Raw genomic sequence first — 13928 nt, forward strand, 5'->3', positions numbered from 1 at the left:
TCCTTCCCCTAAAATGTACCATTGTATCCACAATTGGCAGACCCTGGCATCCAGATAAGTCCCTTGTAACTGGTCCTTCTAGTACCAAGGGCCCTGATGCCAAGGAAGGTCTCTAAGGGATGCAGCATGTCTTATGCCACCCTGGAGACCTCTCACTCAGCACAGACACACCGCTTGCCAGCTTGTGTGTGCTAGTGAGGACAAAACGAGTAAGTCGACATGGCACTCCCCTCAGGGTGCCATGCCAGCCTCTCACTGCCTATGCAGTATAGGTAAGACACCCCTCTAGCAGGCCTTACAGCCCTAAGGCAGGGTGCACTATACCATAGGTGAGGGTACCAGTGCATGAGCATGGTACCCCTACAGTGTCTAAACAAAACCTTAGACATTGTAAGTGCAGGGTAGCCATAAGAGTATATGGTCTGGGAGTCTGTCAAACACGAACTCCACAGCACCATAATGGCTACACTGAAAACTGGGAAGTTTGGTATCAAACTTCTCAGCACAATAAATGCACACTGATGCCAGTGTACATTTTATTGTAAAATACACCACAGAGGGCACCTTAGAGGTGCCCCCTGAAACTTAACCGACTATCTGTGTAGGCTGACTAGTTCTAGCAGCCTGCCACAAACCGAGACATGTTGCTGGCCCCATGGGGAGAGTGCCCTTGTCACTCTGAGGCCAGTAACAAAGCCTGCACTGGGTGGAGATGCTAACACCTCTCCCAGGCAGGAATTGTCACACCTGGCGGTGAGCCTCAAAGGCTCACCTCCTTTGTGCCAACCCAGCAGGACACTCCAGCTAGTGGAGTTGCCCGCCCCCTCCGGCCAGGCCCCACTTTTGGCGGCAAGGCCGGAGAAAATAATGAGAATAACAAGGAGGAGTCACTGGCCAGTCAGGACAGCCCCTAAGGTGTCCTGAGCTGAGGTGACTCTAACTTTTAGAAATCCTCCATCTTGCAGATGGAGGATTCCCCCAATAGGGTTAGGATTGTGACCCCCTCCCCTTGGGAGGAGGCACAAGGAGGGTGTACCCACCCTCAGGGCTAGTAGCCATTGGCTACTAACCCCCCAGACCTAAACACGCCCTTAAATTTAGTATTTAAGGGCTACCCTGAACCCTAGAAAATTAGATTCCTGCAACTACAAGAAGAAGGACTGCCCAGCTGAAAAAAAACCCTGCAGCGGAAGACCAGAAGACGACAACTGCCTTGGCTCCAGAAACTCACCGGCCTGTCTCCTGCCTTCCAAAGATCCTGCTCCAGCGACGCCTTCCAAAGGGACCAGCGACCTCGACATCCTCTGAGGACTGCCCCTGCTTCGAAAAGACAAGAAACTCCCGAGGACAGCGGACCTGCTCCAAGAAAAGCTGCAACTTTGTTTCCAGCAGCTTTAAAGAACCCTGCAAGCTCCCCGCAAGAAGCGGGAGACTTGCAATACTGCACCCGGCGACCCCGACTCGGCTGGTGGCGATCCAACACCTCAGGAGGGACCCCAGGACTACTCTGATACTGTGAGTACCAAAACCTGTCCCCCCTGAGCCCCCACAGCGCCGCCTGCAGAGGGAATCCCGAGGCTTCCCCTGACCACGACTCTTTGAACCTAAAGTCCCGACGCCTGGGAGAGACCCTGCACCCGCAGCCCCCAGGACCTGAAGGACCGGACTTTCACTGGAGAAGTGACCCCCAGGAGTCCCTCTCCCTTGCCCAAGTGGAGGTTTCCCCGAGGAATCCCCCCCTTGCCTGCCTGCAGCGCTGAAGAGATCCCGAGATCTCTCATAGACTAACATTGAAAACCCGACGCTTGTTTCTACACTGCACCCGGCCGCCCCCGCGCTGCTGAGGGTGAAATTTCTGTGTGGACTTGTGTCCCCCCCGGTGCCCTACAAAACCCCCCTGGTCTGCCCTCCGAAGACGCGGGTACTCACCTGCAAGCAGACCGGAACCGGGGCACCCCCCTTCTCTCCATTCTAGCCTATGTGTTTTGGGCACCACTTTGAACTCTGCACCTGACCGGCCCTGAGCTGCTGGTGTGGTGACTTTGGGGTTGCTCTGAACCCCCAACGGTGGGCTACCTTGGACCAAGAACTGAACCCTGTAAGTGTCTTACTTACCTGGTGAAACTAACAAAAACTTACCTCCCCCAGGAACTGTGAAAATTGCACTAAGTGTCCACTTTTAAAACAGCTATTTGTCAATAACTTGAAAAGTATACATGCAATTTTGATGATTTGAAGTTCCTAAAGTACTTACCTGCAATACCTTTCGAATGAGCTATTACATGTAGAATTTGAACCTGTGGTTCTTAAAATAAACTAAGAAAAGATATTTTTCTATACAAAAACCTATTGGCTGGATTTGTCTCTGAGTGTGTGTACCTCATTTATTGTCTATGTGTATGTACAACAAATGCTTAACACTACTCCTTGGATAAGCCTACTGCTCGACCACACTACCACAAAATAGAGCATTAGTATTATCTATTTTTACCACTATTTTACCTCTAAGGGGAACCCTTGGACTCTGTGCATGCTATTCCTTACTTTGAAATAGCACATACAGAGCCAACTTCCTACATAGGTGGATCAGCGGTGGGGTACAAGACTTTGCATTTGCTGGACTACTCAGCCAATACCTGATCACACGACAAATTCCAAAATTGTCATTAGAAATTGATTTTTGCAATTTGAAAAGTTTTCTAAATTCTTAAAAGACCTGCTAGGGCCTTGTGTTAGATCCTGTTTAGCATTTCTTTTAGAGTTTAAAAGTTTGTAAAAGTTTGAATTAGATTCTAGAACCAGTTGTAGATTCTTAAAAAGTATTCCAACTTTTAGAAGCAAAATGTCTAGCACAGATGTGACTGTGGTGGAACTCGACACCACACCTTACCTCCATCTTAAGATGAGGGAGCTAAGGTCACTCTGTAAAATAAAGAAAATAACAATGGGCCCCAAACCTACCAAAATACAGCTCCAGGAGCTTTTGGCAGAGTTTGAAAAGGCCAACCCCTCTGAGGGTAGCAACTCAGAGGAAGAGGATAGTGACTTGGAGGAAAATTCCCCCCTACCAGTCCTATCTAGGGAGAACAGGGTCCCTCAAACCCTGACTCCAAAAATAATAGTCAGAGATGCTGGTTCCCTCACAGGAGAGACCAACACCTCTGAAATCACTGAGGATAACTCCAGTGAAGATGACCCCCTGTTAGCCAGGATGGTCAAAAGATTGGCTTTGGAAAAGCAGCTCCTAGCCATAGAAAGGGAAAGAAAAGAGATGGGCCTAGGTCCCATCGATGGTGGCAGCAACTTAAATAGGGTCAGAGATTCTCCTGACATCCTAAAAATCCCCAAAGGGATTGTAACAAAATATGAAGATGGTGATGACATCACCAAATGGTTCACAGCTTTTGAGAGGGCTTGTGTAACCAGAAAAGTAAACAGATCTCACTGGGGTGCTCTCCTTTGGGAAATGTTCACTGGAAAGTGTAGGGATAGACTCCTCACACTCTCTGGAAAAGATGCAGAATCTTATGACCTCATGAAGGGTACCCTGATTGAGGGCTTTGGATTCTCCACTGAGGAGTATAGAATTAGATTCAGGGGGGCTCAAAAATCCTCGAGCCAGACCTGGGTTGATTTTGTAGACTACTCAGTAAAAACACTAGATGGTTGGTTAACTGGAAATGAAGTGTGTGACTATGTTGGGCTTTATAATTTGTTTATGAAAGAACACATTTTAAGTAACTGCTTCAATGAAAAGTTGCATCAGTATCTGGTAGACCTAGGTCCAATTTCTCCCCAAGAATTGGGAAAGAAGGCAGACCACTGGGTCAAGACTAGGGTAACCAAAACTTCCACTGGGGGTGACCAAAAGAAAGGGGTTACAAAAACTCCCCAGGAGAAAGTGGGTGACACTAGAAACAAAGAAAAAGAGTCCTCTGTAGGCCCCCAAAAACCAGAACAGGTGGGTGGGCCCCAGGACACAACCCAAAACAAAGGTGGGTACCAGGGTAAGAACTGGGATGCCACTAAGGCATGGTGCCACCACTGTAAACAGTCTGGGCACCACACCAAGGACACTTCTTGTCCCAAAAACAAACCCCAGAACAAAACTCCAGGGGTAACCAGTGTAGCCATGGGAGATGACTCCTCAGATGAGGAGGTCTTCCTAGCCTTCAACTGGAAACAGGGCCCAACAGGTGAGTTGGAGATTCCAGAGGGAAGCAGACACTTCCACCACCTACTGGTGAATGGAATCCCAACCACTGCCCTGAGAGACACTTGTGCCAGTCACACTATTGTGCATGACAGGCTGGTGCTCTCAAACCAGTACATCCCAGGTGAGACTGCCAGGGTAAGAGTTAGCCTAGACAGGGTCACTAAGAGGCCTGTGGCTTTAGTGCCCATAGAAATGGGTGGCACTCTTAGCTGGAGAAGGGTAGTAGTCAGTGCAGACCTCCCCCTTGATTGTCTCCTTGGAAATGACTACCCAGAGGTTAGTCAGAGCTCAAGAGAGGAACTGGTCCAGTGCCAGTCCTCTCCCAAGGATTCTGGAAGTCCTGCCTCTGCAGTAAATGCAAGCAGGCCCCAGAAGAAGAAGAAAAGAAAACAGAGTAGGAAGGGTGGACAACCTTTAGCCAAGGTTACAGCAAGCCAAGGAGATTCTGCTCCAGTAGGGGAGAACTCCAAAAATGGCCCTGATAAAGTCCAACCTGACCCACAAGAAGTCCTGGCTAGTCAGGCAACTGTTAAACCTGAGTGGGTGGCTCCTCAGCTAACAGAAGAAAGAGTGGAAGAAGGGTGTTTACTACAAGATGTGGTAACCCCCCACTCCAATACAGCAGACAGGCAACCTGAACCCAAAGAAGCCTGTAACTTAGCCCCTTCCCTTTTAGGTGAAGAGCTAAAGGTGTGGTTCTGGGCACTGACAGCTGTCAGTGGCCTCTGCTGGGTGTTAGCCTTTATGGCTGCACTATCCTTAGCATGGTGGTCTGACCCCATGCCAAATAGCAAGTTAGGCCCCCTGACCCTATTGGTCATGGTGGGGTTACTCCAGCTCTGGGTAACCTCTCTGGGTAAGCTAGGGGTGACCCTGGCCAAGATAAGGTTAGCAGAGGTGGACACCTCTAAGACCAAAATAGAAAGAATGGGTGGAGACATTGAAGAGGCAGACAAGAGGCAATTCAGACTAGGTCCTATTACTGTGGAAGTGGGTCAGTTCCCCAAAGGGAATGACCTGAACAGAAGGATGTAAGGCAGAGTAGGCCCTGCAACTAACCAGCCTATTTCTCCTACTCTTCCTCGCCTGACAGACTAGGAAGACTCTCCCAGCTTGGGCTGAGTCTCCTGGCCTGTGGGCTGGGGGGGGCTTGTGTAAAGAAATGGCTCCCTGTTGCAGTTACCCCCCACTTTTTGCCTGATACTGATGCTGACTTGACTGAGAAGTGTGCTGGGACCCTGCTAACCAGGCCCCAGCACCAGTGTTCCTTCCCCTAAAATGTACCATTGTATCCACAATTGGCAGACCCTGGCATCCAGATAAGTCCCTTGTAACTGGTCCTTCTAGTACCAAGGGCCCTGATGCCAAGGAAGGTCTCTAAGGGATGCAGCATGTCTTATGCCACCCTGGAGACCTCTCACTCAGCACAGACACACCGCTTGCCAGCTTGTGTGTGCTAGTGAGGACAAAACGAGTAAGTCGACATGGCACTCCCCTCAGGGTGCCATGCCAGCCTCTCACTGCCTATGCAGTATAGGTAAGACACCCCTCTAGCAGGCCTTACAGCCCTAAGGCAGGGTGCACTATACCATAGGTGAGGGTACCAGTGCATGAGCATGGTACCCCTACAGTGTCTAAACAAAACCTTAGACATTGTAAGTGCAGGGTAGCCATAAGAGTATATGGTCTGGGAGTCTGTCAAACACGAACTCCACAGCACCATAATGGCTACACTGAAAACTGGGAAGTTTGGTATCAAACTTCTCAGCACAATAAATGCACACTGATGCCAGTGTACATTTTATTGTAAAATACACCACAGAGGGCACCTTAGAGGTGCCCCCTGAAACTTAACCGACTATCTGTGTAGGCTGACTAGTTCTAGCAGCCTGCCACAAACCGAGACATGTTGCTGGCCCCATGGGGAGAGTGCCCTTGTCACTCTGAGGCCAGTAACAAAGCCTGCACTGGGTGGAGATGCTAACACCTCTCCCAGGCAGGAATTGTCACACCTGGCGGTGAGCCTCAAAGGCTCACCTCCTTTGTGCCAACCCAGCAGGACACTCCAGCTAGTGGAGTTGCCCGCCCCCTCCGGCCAGGCCCCACTTTTGGCGGCAAGGCCGGAGAAAATAATGAGAATAACAAGGAGGAGTCACTGGCCAGTCAGGACAGCCCCTAAGGTGTCCTGAGCTGAGGTGACTCTAACTTTTAGAAATCCTCCATCTTGCAGATGGAGGATTCCCCCAATAGGGTTAGGATTGTGACCCCCTCCCCTTGGGAGGAGGCACAAGGAGGGTGTACCCACCCTCAGGGCTAGTAGCCATTGGCTACTAACCCCCCAGACCTAAACACGCCCTTAAATTTAGTATTTAAGGGCTACCCTGAACCCTAGAAAATTAGATTCCTGCAACTACAAGAAGAAGGACTGCCCAGCTGAAAAAAAACCCTGCAGCGGAAGACCAGAAGACGACAACTGCCTTGGCTCCAGAAACTCACCGGCCTGTCTCCTGCCTTCCAAAGATCCTGCTCCAGCGACGCCTTCCAAAGGGACCAGCGACCTCGACATCCTCTGAGGACTGCCCCTGCTTCGAAAAGACAAGAAACTCCCGAGGACAGCGGACCTGCTCCAAGAAAAGCTGCAACTTTGTTTCCAGCAGCTTTAAAGAACCCTGCAAGCTCCCCGCAAGAAGCGGGAGACTTGCAATACTGCACCCGGCGACCCCGACTCGGCTGGTGGCGATCCAACACCTCAGGAGGGACCCCAGGACTACTCTGATACTGTGAGTACCAAAACCTGTCCCCCCTGAGCCCCCACAGCGCCGCCTGCAGAGGGAATCCCGAGGCTTCCCCTGACCACGACTCTTTGAACCTAAAGTCCCGACGCCTGGGAGAGACCCTGCACCCGCAGCCCCCAGGACCTGAAGGACCGGACTTTCACTGGAGAAGTGACCCCCAGGAGTCCCTCTCCCTTGCCCAAGTGGAGGTTTCCCCGAGGAATCCCCCCCTTGCCTGCCTGCAGCGCTGAAGAGATCCCGAGATCTCTCATAGACTAACATTGAAAACCCGACGCTTGTTTCTACACTGCACCCGGCCGCCCCCGCGCTGCTGAGGGTGAAATTTCTGTGTGGACTTGTGTCCCCCCCGGTGCCCTACAAAACCCCCCTGGTCTGCCCTCCGAAGACGCGGGTACTCACCTGCAAGCAGACCGGAACCGGGGCACCCCCCTTCTCTCCATTCTAGCCTATGTGTTTTGGGCACCACTTTGAACTCTGCACCTGACCGGCCCTGAGCTGCTGGTGTGGTGACTTTGGGGTTGCTCTGAACCCCCAACGGTGGGCTACCTTGGACCAAGAACTGAACCCTGTAAGTGTCTTACTTACCTGGTGAAACTAACAAAAACTTACCTCCCCCAGGAACTGTGAAAATTGCACTGTGTCCACTTTTAAAACAGCTATTTGTCAATAACTTGAAAAGTATACATGCAATTTTGATGATTTGAAGTTCCTAAAGTACTTACCTGCAATACCTTTCGAATGAGCTATTACATGTAGAATTTGAACCTGTGGTTCTTAAAATAAACTAAGAAAAGATATTTTTCTATACAAAAACCTATTGGCTGGATTTGTCTCTGAGTGTGTGTACCTCATTTATTGTCTATGTGTATGTACAACAAATGCTTAACACTACTCCTTGGATAAGCCTACTGCTCGACCACACTACCACAAAATAGAGCATTAGTATTATCTATTTTTACCACTATTTTACCTCTAAGGGGAACCCTTGGACTCTGTGCATGCTATTCCTTACTTTGAAATAGCACATACAGAGCCAACTTCCTACACTTGACAAGACCCCCACCACGAAATGAGACTCTCCTGATTGTTACCCTTGTGTAACACTCTGTCACCCTGCCCACCTTGAACTGCCATTGCTCCCCTTCCTATGTTCCCTTGGACAATGCACCTGTGCTACAAACAGACTGGAACAATACCCTGGACTTTCCTCCATCACCCCAACCTATTGCACTTTTGCACTTGCCTCTATATATTAGCACTTCAATAAACACCCTTTGAAAAAAAACATTTGGAGTATGTCACGTATATCAAATATGTATTCATTGAAACAGGTACAAACATTTCAAATAAACTGTACAGACGATGAGCAAATATTAATGACCTGTAGCTGGCTGTAGTGATCACACCAGGAGTATATGTCAGGTCACCAACATCTGCAAAATGAATTGCCAGAGGGAACAGTAAGTGGGCAGAGAAGAGGAAAATGTCAGCATGCCATTACACAAATTACAACCAAAGTCATTGAAATGTGAAGTAACACTGTCATTGGAAGTACTGTTGGATCACATATGTTCTGTTGTCCTCTTCCTCATCCTCTGCCTCCTCATCCTCACTGTCCACAGGGTCTACTGTTGGCACACAGGCATCTCAAGGCTCCTCCTCCTGCAGGCATGGGACAAGCCGTCTGAGGGACAGGTTATGCAGCATGCAGCATGCTACCACTATCTGGCAGACCTTCTTTGTTGAGTAGCACAGGGAACCACCTGTTAGATTGAGGCACCGGAACCTCGCCTTCGGGAGGCCAAAGGTCCTTTCAATGATCCTTCTGGTTCGTCCATGTGCCTCATTATAACGTTCTTCTGCTGTTGCCCTGGCATTCCTCACAGGGGTCAGCAGCCATGGTAGGTTTGGGTAACCAGAGTCACCAGCAAATATTGAGGGATAACATTTAGCCACACACTATCCTATATGGCCCATACCATACCTATACACCAACATCAACTGGGTGGGAACCAGGGCGCACCTATTAGCCACACCCTGTGCCTCTGTAGTTGGCCCATCACATTTGGGATGCTGATATTCCTCAGGACAAAGGCATCATGCACCGACTCAGGATAATTAGCATTGACGTGGGAGATGTAATGGTCCGCCAGGCACACCATTTGAACATTCATGGAGTGGAAACTCTTATTGTTCCTGAACACCTGTTCATTCTGCCGGGGGGGACGAATGCAATATGTGTTCCATCAATTGCCCCAATTATGTTGGGGATATATCCCATTGCATAAAACTCGGCCTTCACAGCAGCCAAATCCTCAAACTGGGGGAAAACAATGTAGCTGCACATGTGTTTTATTAGGGCAGACAACACTTTTGTCAGCACGTTTGAGAACATTGGCTGTGACATTCCTGCTGCCAAGCCCACTGTCACTTGGAAAGAACCAGTTGCCAGGAAATGAAGTACTGATAGCACTTGCACAAGAGGGGAGATCCCAGTGTGGTATCGGATAGCAGATGTCAGGTCAGGTTCCAGCTGGGCACATAGCTCTGTGATTGTGGCCCTGTCAAGAGTAGGTGAGGATAATGTGCCTGTCCTCCAGTGTTGCCAAGTCCACCAGGGGTCTGTACACAGGGTATGTCTCCATCTCCTATTCATCTGCAGCAGTAGGAATCTAAGGGACAAAAGAGTGAGGAGCCGGTCACAAACTGAACAATGGAGCTACATCAGTAGTTTGCATCCTGTAAACATGTAATGGGTCAGTGTGATTTTTCCAGTATGTGCTAATATCTCTTGTGACGCAGCATTATTCCAGGGCCTACCCTCCGTCCCCGAAATGGCATCCTCCTGTCCTGTGTGGAGGTACAGGTGGAAGTGAGTTAATTCCGCTGACATTGTGCGCCGTTGCGGGAGGGGGTCGAAAACCGCTGTGCAACTCCTCATTCATTAACATTGGGCCCTATGGGGTACAGTGGCCAATGGTGATCTACACCGGTGGTGACGGTAGGCACTGCTGCGGACATGACCACCATTTTCTATCTGATCCCTCACTTGCTACCTGACCTTCCATAGGAGAGGACCTACACTGCATGTGCTGCTGTGACCTGTGTCTGGGACCTACCATGGCCCGTGTGACCAGGAAAAGGGCCCCAGCCTTCACTTTGGAGGAGTTGGAGAGACTGGTGGATGGGGTCCTACCGAGTACGGACTGCTGTATGGGCCTCCAGACCAACAGGTGAGTACACTGTGAGAATGATGCATGTGGCATGAATGCATGGAGTTCCGTGTGTGAAGGCCTCGTGTAAGGGGGTGGGTGGATGTCCTTTTGTCGGCGTACAGGTTGTGTGCTGGGCCATGTGTGTGGCAATGGTGATGGAAACGGGTATGGTGGGCCATATGTATAACAGGCAGGACTGTTTGTCTAATGGTATTTTCCTGTGTGTATTGCCTCTGCAGGTCAGTGCCCATCAAAAGCAGGGTATATGGCATGCCATCGCCAAGGAGGTGCGAACCCTGGGGGTCTACGGCAGGCAGAGCACCCATTGTTGCAAACGGTGGGAGGACCTGAGACGTTGGCCACAGAAGACGGCGGAGGCCCAGCTGGGGATGGCCCCCCCAACGAGGAAGGGGTGCCCGTCGAACCCTGACCCCCCTGATGGCCCGCATACTGGCGGTGGTCTATCCAGAGCTGGATGGGTGCTTGAGGGCATCACAGCAGCCACAAGGGGGTGAATACAGTGCCCATCATTACAACTTATGCATGGTAGGGTAGTATCCGGGTGGTGGATGTGTGTCAGTGGGTGCCCCTAGGCCAGGCTTGACATTGCAGTGTAGGTTCCCTGGTGGCTAGGGTTCTGAAGCGATAATCCTGTTACCTAGCTCGTAGACATCCACAGCTGGTCAGGGCTGCATAGGTCCCAAGTGTGCTGCATTTGGCGGTGTGTGCCCCTCTCCATGCCTTGGTAGCAAGCTATTTCTCTGGTAGTGCAATGCATAGTGCTTAGGCCTGTTCCCTGTATGTGAGTGTGCCAACTGTGGTGTTGGTTCAGCCACTGACCCAGTGTATCCTTTGTCTCTTCCCCCCATTTCTTGTTTTGTCATCCTGTCCTTATGTGCATTAGCATCATCTGGCGGAGGAGCAGAGGCACTGGCAACGGAGAGAGCTGCAACTCACAGGACCCAGGAGGCAGAGTCCACCGACATTGAGGACACCAGTGGGACGCAGGGTGAGGGGAGCGCCACGGCAGAGACTAGAGGGGACACTTCAGACACAGATACCTCCTCCGATGGAAGCTCTCTGGTGGTGGCGGACACTTCTGTGACCACCCCAGCTACAGGTACAGCTGCCACCCCCTGTACCAGCACCGCCCCCCCAACAGCCCCTCATCGAGTTGCCCGTCCCCACTCACCCAGGAGAGTGGGCAACTCCATCGCCCAAGGCACCTCAGGCCCTGCCCCAGTTAGCCCTGCTGCCCTGAGTGAGGAAGGAGGCTATTGACCTTACGAGATCCATCTCTGTAGGGCAGTCAACCATTGTGAATGCCATCCAGGGGCTGGCAGCCCAGATGCAACTATCTAATGCATTCCTGGAGGGTATTCACACTGGATTGGCGGCCCAACAGAGTTCGATTCAGGCTCTGGCTCATCTCTGATGGCAGCCATTGTCCCTGTTTCTACTGTACCCCCTCCAACTTCCACTGCCCTGTCCCATTCCCCTCAACCACAACCTATCCCAGGCATACATACAGACAAGCATGCACACAAGACAACACCCATGAGTGTCACAGGCAAACACAAGCACCACACTTCATCACACAGGCACTCACACAAACGCCATCCCATTGCAGACACACCAACATCCAGTATTTCCACTGTCTCCCCCTCTTCCTCCTCCAACACCTCCCTCCCAACCACGTCCACACTTACACCTGCATGTACTACATCATCATCCACTACAAGCTTCACCACACCAAGCAGAACACACACCTCACTGGCAGACACCTACACAACATCCATGCACACGTCCCCTGTGTCCCCTCCCACTGTATCTGTCCCCACCTAAAGTACACAAATGCAAGCAGTCAGACACCCAACAGCCATCCACCTCACAACAGCATACAGCCCATGCATCTGCACCCAAATCCAGCAGGCACACACCTCCAACAACCCCTTCCTCATCCTCCACTCCCATTACTTCTCGCTCTTCCCGCCCAAATGTCCCTAAAAAACTGTTCCTATCCACCATTGACCTTTTCCCTACCCCTCCCCATCCTGCACGTATGGCCAGGGTATCACGAACCCAGCCATGCACCTCAGCCACACAGTCCATGGGCCCAGTCCTATCCGCACCCACTCATGGTGGAAAGGGATCCAGGCCACATGTACTGAAGGGGAAGGAGCCTGCACCAGCCAGCCTAAAGGGGAAGGAGCCTTCCCCAGCAGGCAAGAAGGCAAGGAGCCTGCACCTGCCACCCGAAAGGCCAAGGAGCCTTCACCCGCCACCCAAAAGCCCAAGGAGCCTGCACCAGCAGGCAGGAAGGGCAAGAAGCCTGCACTAGCAGGCAGGAATGCCAAGGAGCCTGCACCAGCAGGTAGGAAGAGTAAGGAGCCTGGACCGGCAGCTGTGACGGAGCCTCCACCACCAGCCATAGTTGTGCATCCGTCTGAGGGTGCAGGAGATGTGCAGGAGCCTCCCCCCAGCAGCAGCACCACCACTGTGCATCCATCCGAGGGTGCAGGGGATGTGCAGGAGCCTCCCCCAACCAGCAGTACCACCACTTGTGACGCCACGCTTAACTGCGTTGTCTCTGCGTACAACCGCGTTCGGACCGCGACTCCGATTATCGGAGCGCCAGTCATCCATGTTTTTGCCCAGTTCTTGTAACGCGTGCCAGGAAGCATTTTTCATGCTCCTGATCGCATCGTCCTTACCTGTCTTTGTAATATTTTTTATTTTCTGTCGGTGGTTGACTCCTTTCCTTTTTCTTTTTCTTCTTTTCTTTTGTTTTTTCTGTGCTCTTGTCTTTTTCTTTTTTTCTGGTGTCCATGCAGTCTTCTTGCAGGTTTCCATGTTGTCTTCTTCTGTTCCTTTTTCTCAGCATCCCTTTTTCTCTTATACTGCTACTTTTTCCCCATCTCTTCTATGGGCCTTTTCCGAATCCAAGATGGTGTTGTTCCTTTTTCCTGTGTTGTCACTTCCTGTCTTCCAGTATTTAAGTCATTCAGTCCTGATCTGCCTTGTGTTGCAAACACTTCCTCTTGGTGGTGATCTTCGCTCCTGTTCGCCATTTATTTTCCAGTTCCTGTTCCTCTGATTGTGAATTTTAACTCTTTTTCCAGTTTTCATTCCTGTTTGTTCCTCTTTTTCAGGAGTTCCTGTTTTTGAGGTTTTTCCCATTTTTGTTTTCTTTTTTTCCTGTCGGACGCCTTCTGGAAGGTACGGTCTGCTTCGGCGTTTTTCTGTCAAACAGAATCGTGGCTACTAGAAAGGGTCACCCCTGTCTTGGTCTATCCCGAACCAGCAGAAGACTGGGTGCTCTTTCAAACCCTTCAGTCAAAGGTGAGAAGCATTGTGAAGACAGTGACACCACTGTGCATCCACCCGAGGGTGCAGGGGATGTGCAGGAGCCTCCCCGCACCAGCAGCACCACCACTGTGCATTCGTCTGAGGGTGGAGGAGATGTGCAGGAGCCTCCCCCACCAGCAGCACCACTGTGGATCTGTCTGAGGATGCAGGGGATGTGCAGGAGCCTCCCCCACCAGCAGCACCACCACTGTGCAGCCGTCACTGCCAGCGGACACAATGTAATCCTGCCTCCATGTGCTGCTGTGCTGCCTGCCCCCTCCAGAACCAGTGGGCAAGACACCCACTCGACAGACTGTGGCCCATCACTCCCCAAGAGCACAGGGCATGTTGCCC

The 13928-nt window shown here is 51.1% G+C and overlaps 1 protein-coding gene across 1 annotated transcript in view; it reads right to left on the bottom strand.

Annotated features, from left to right (window-relative positions):
- Positions 1 to 13928, bottom strand: part of TRPM6 (transient receptor potential cation channel subfamily M member 6) — a 1083502-nt gene that overhangs the window by 854358 nt on the left and 215216 nt on the right. The gene's annotated exons all lie outside the window — the stretch shown is intronic.

This window comes from Pleurodeles waltl, chromosome 1_1 (genome assembly GCF_031143425.1).
Source record: "Pleurodeles waltl isolate 20211129_DDA chromosome 1_1, aPleWal1.hap1.20221129, whole genome shotgun sequence".
NCBI lineage: Eukaryota > Metazoa > Chordata > Amphibia > Caudata > Salamandridae > Pleurodeles > Pleurodeles waltl.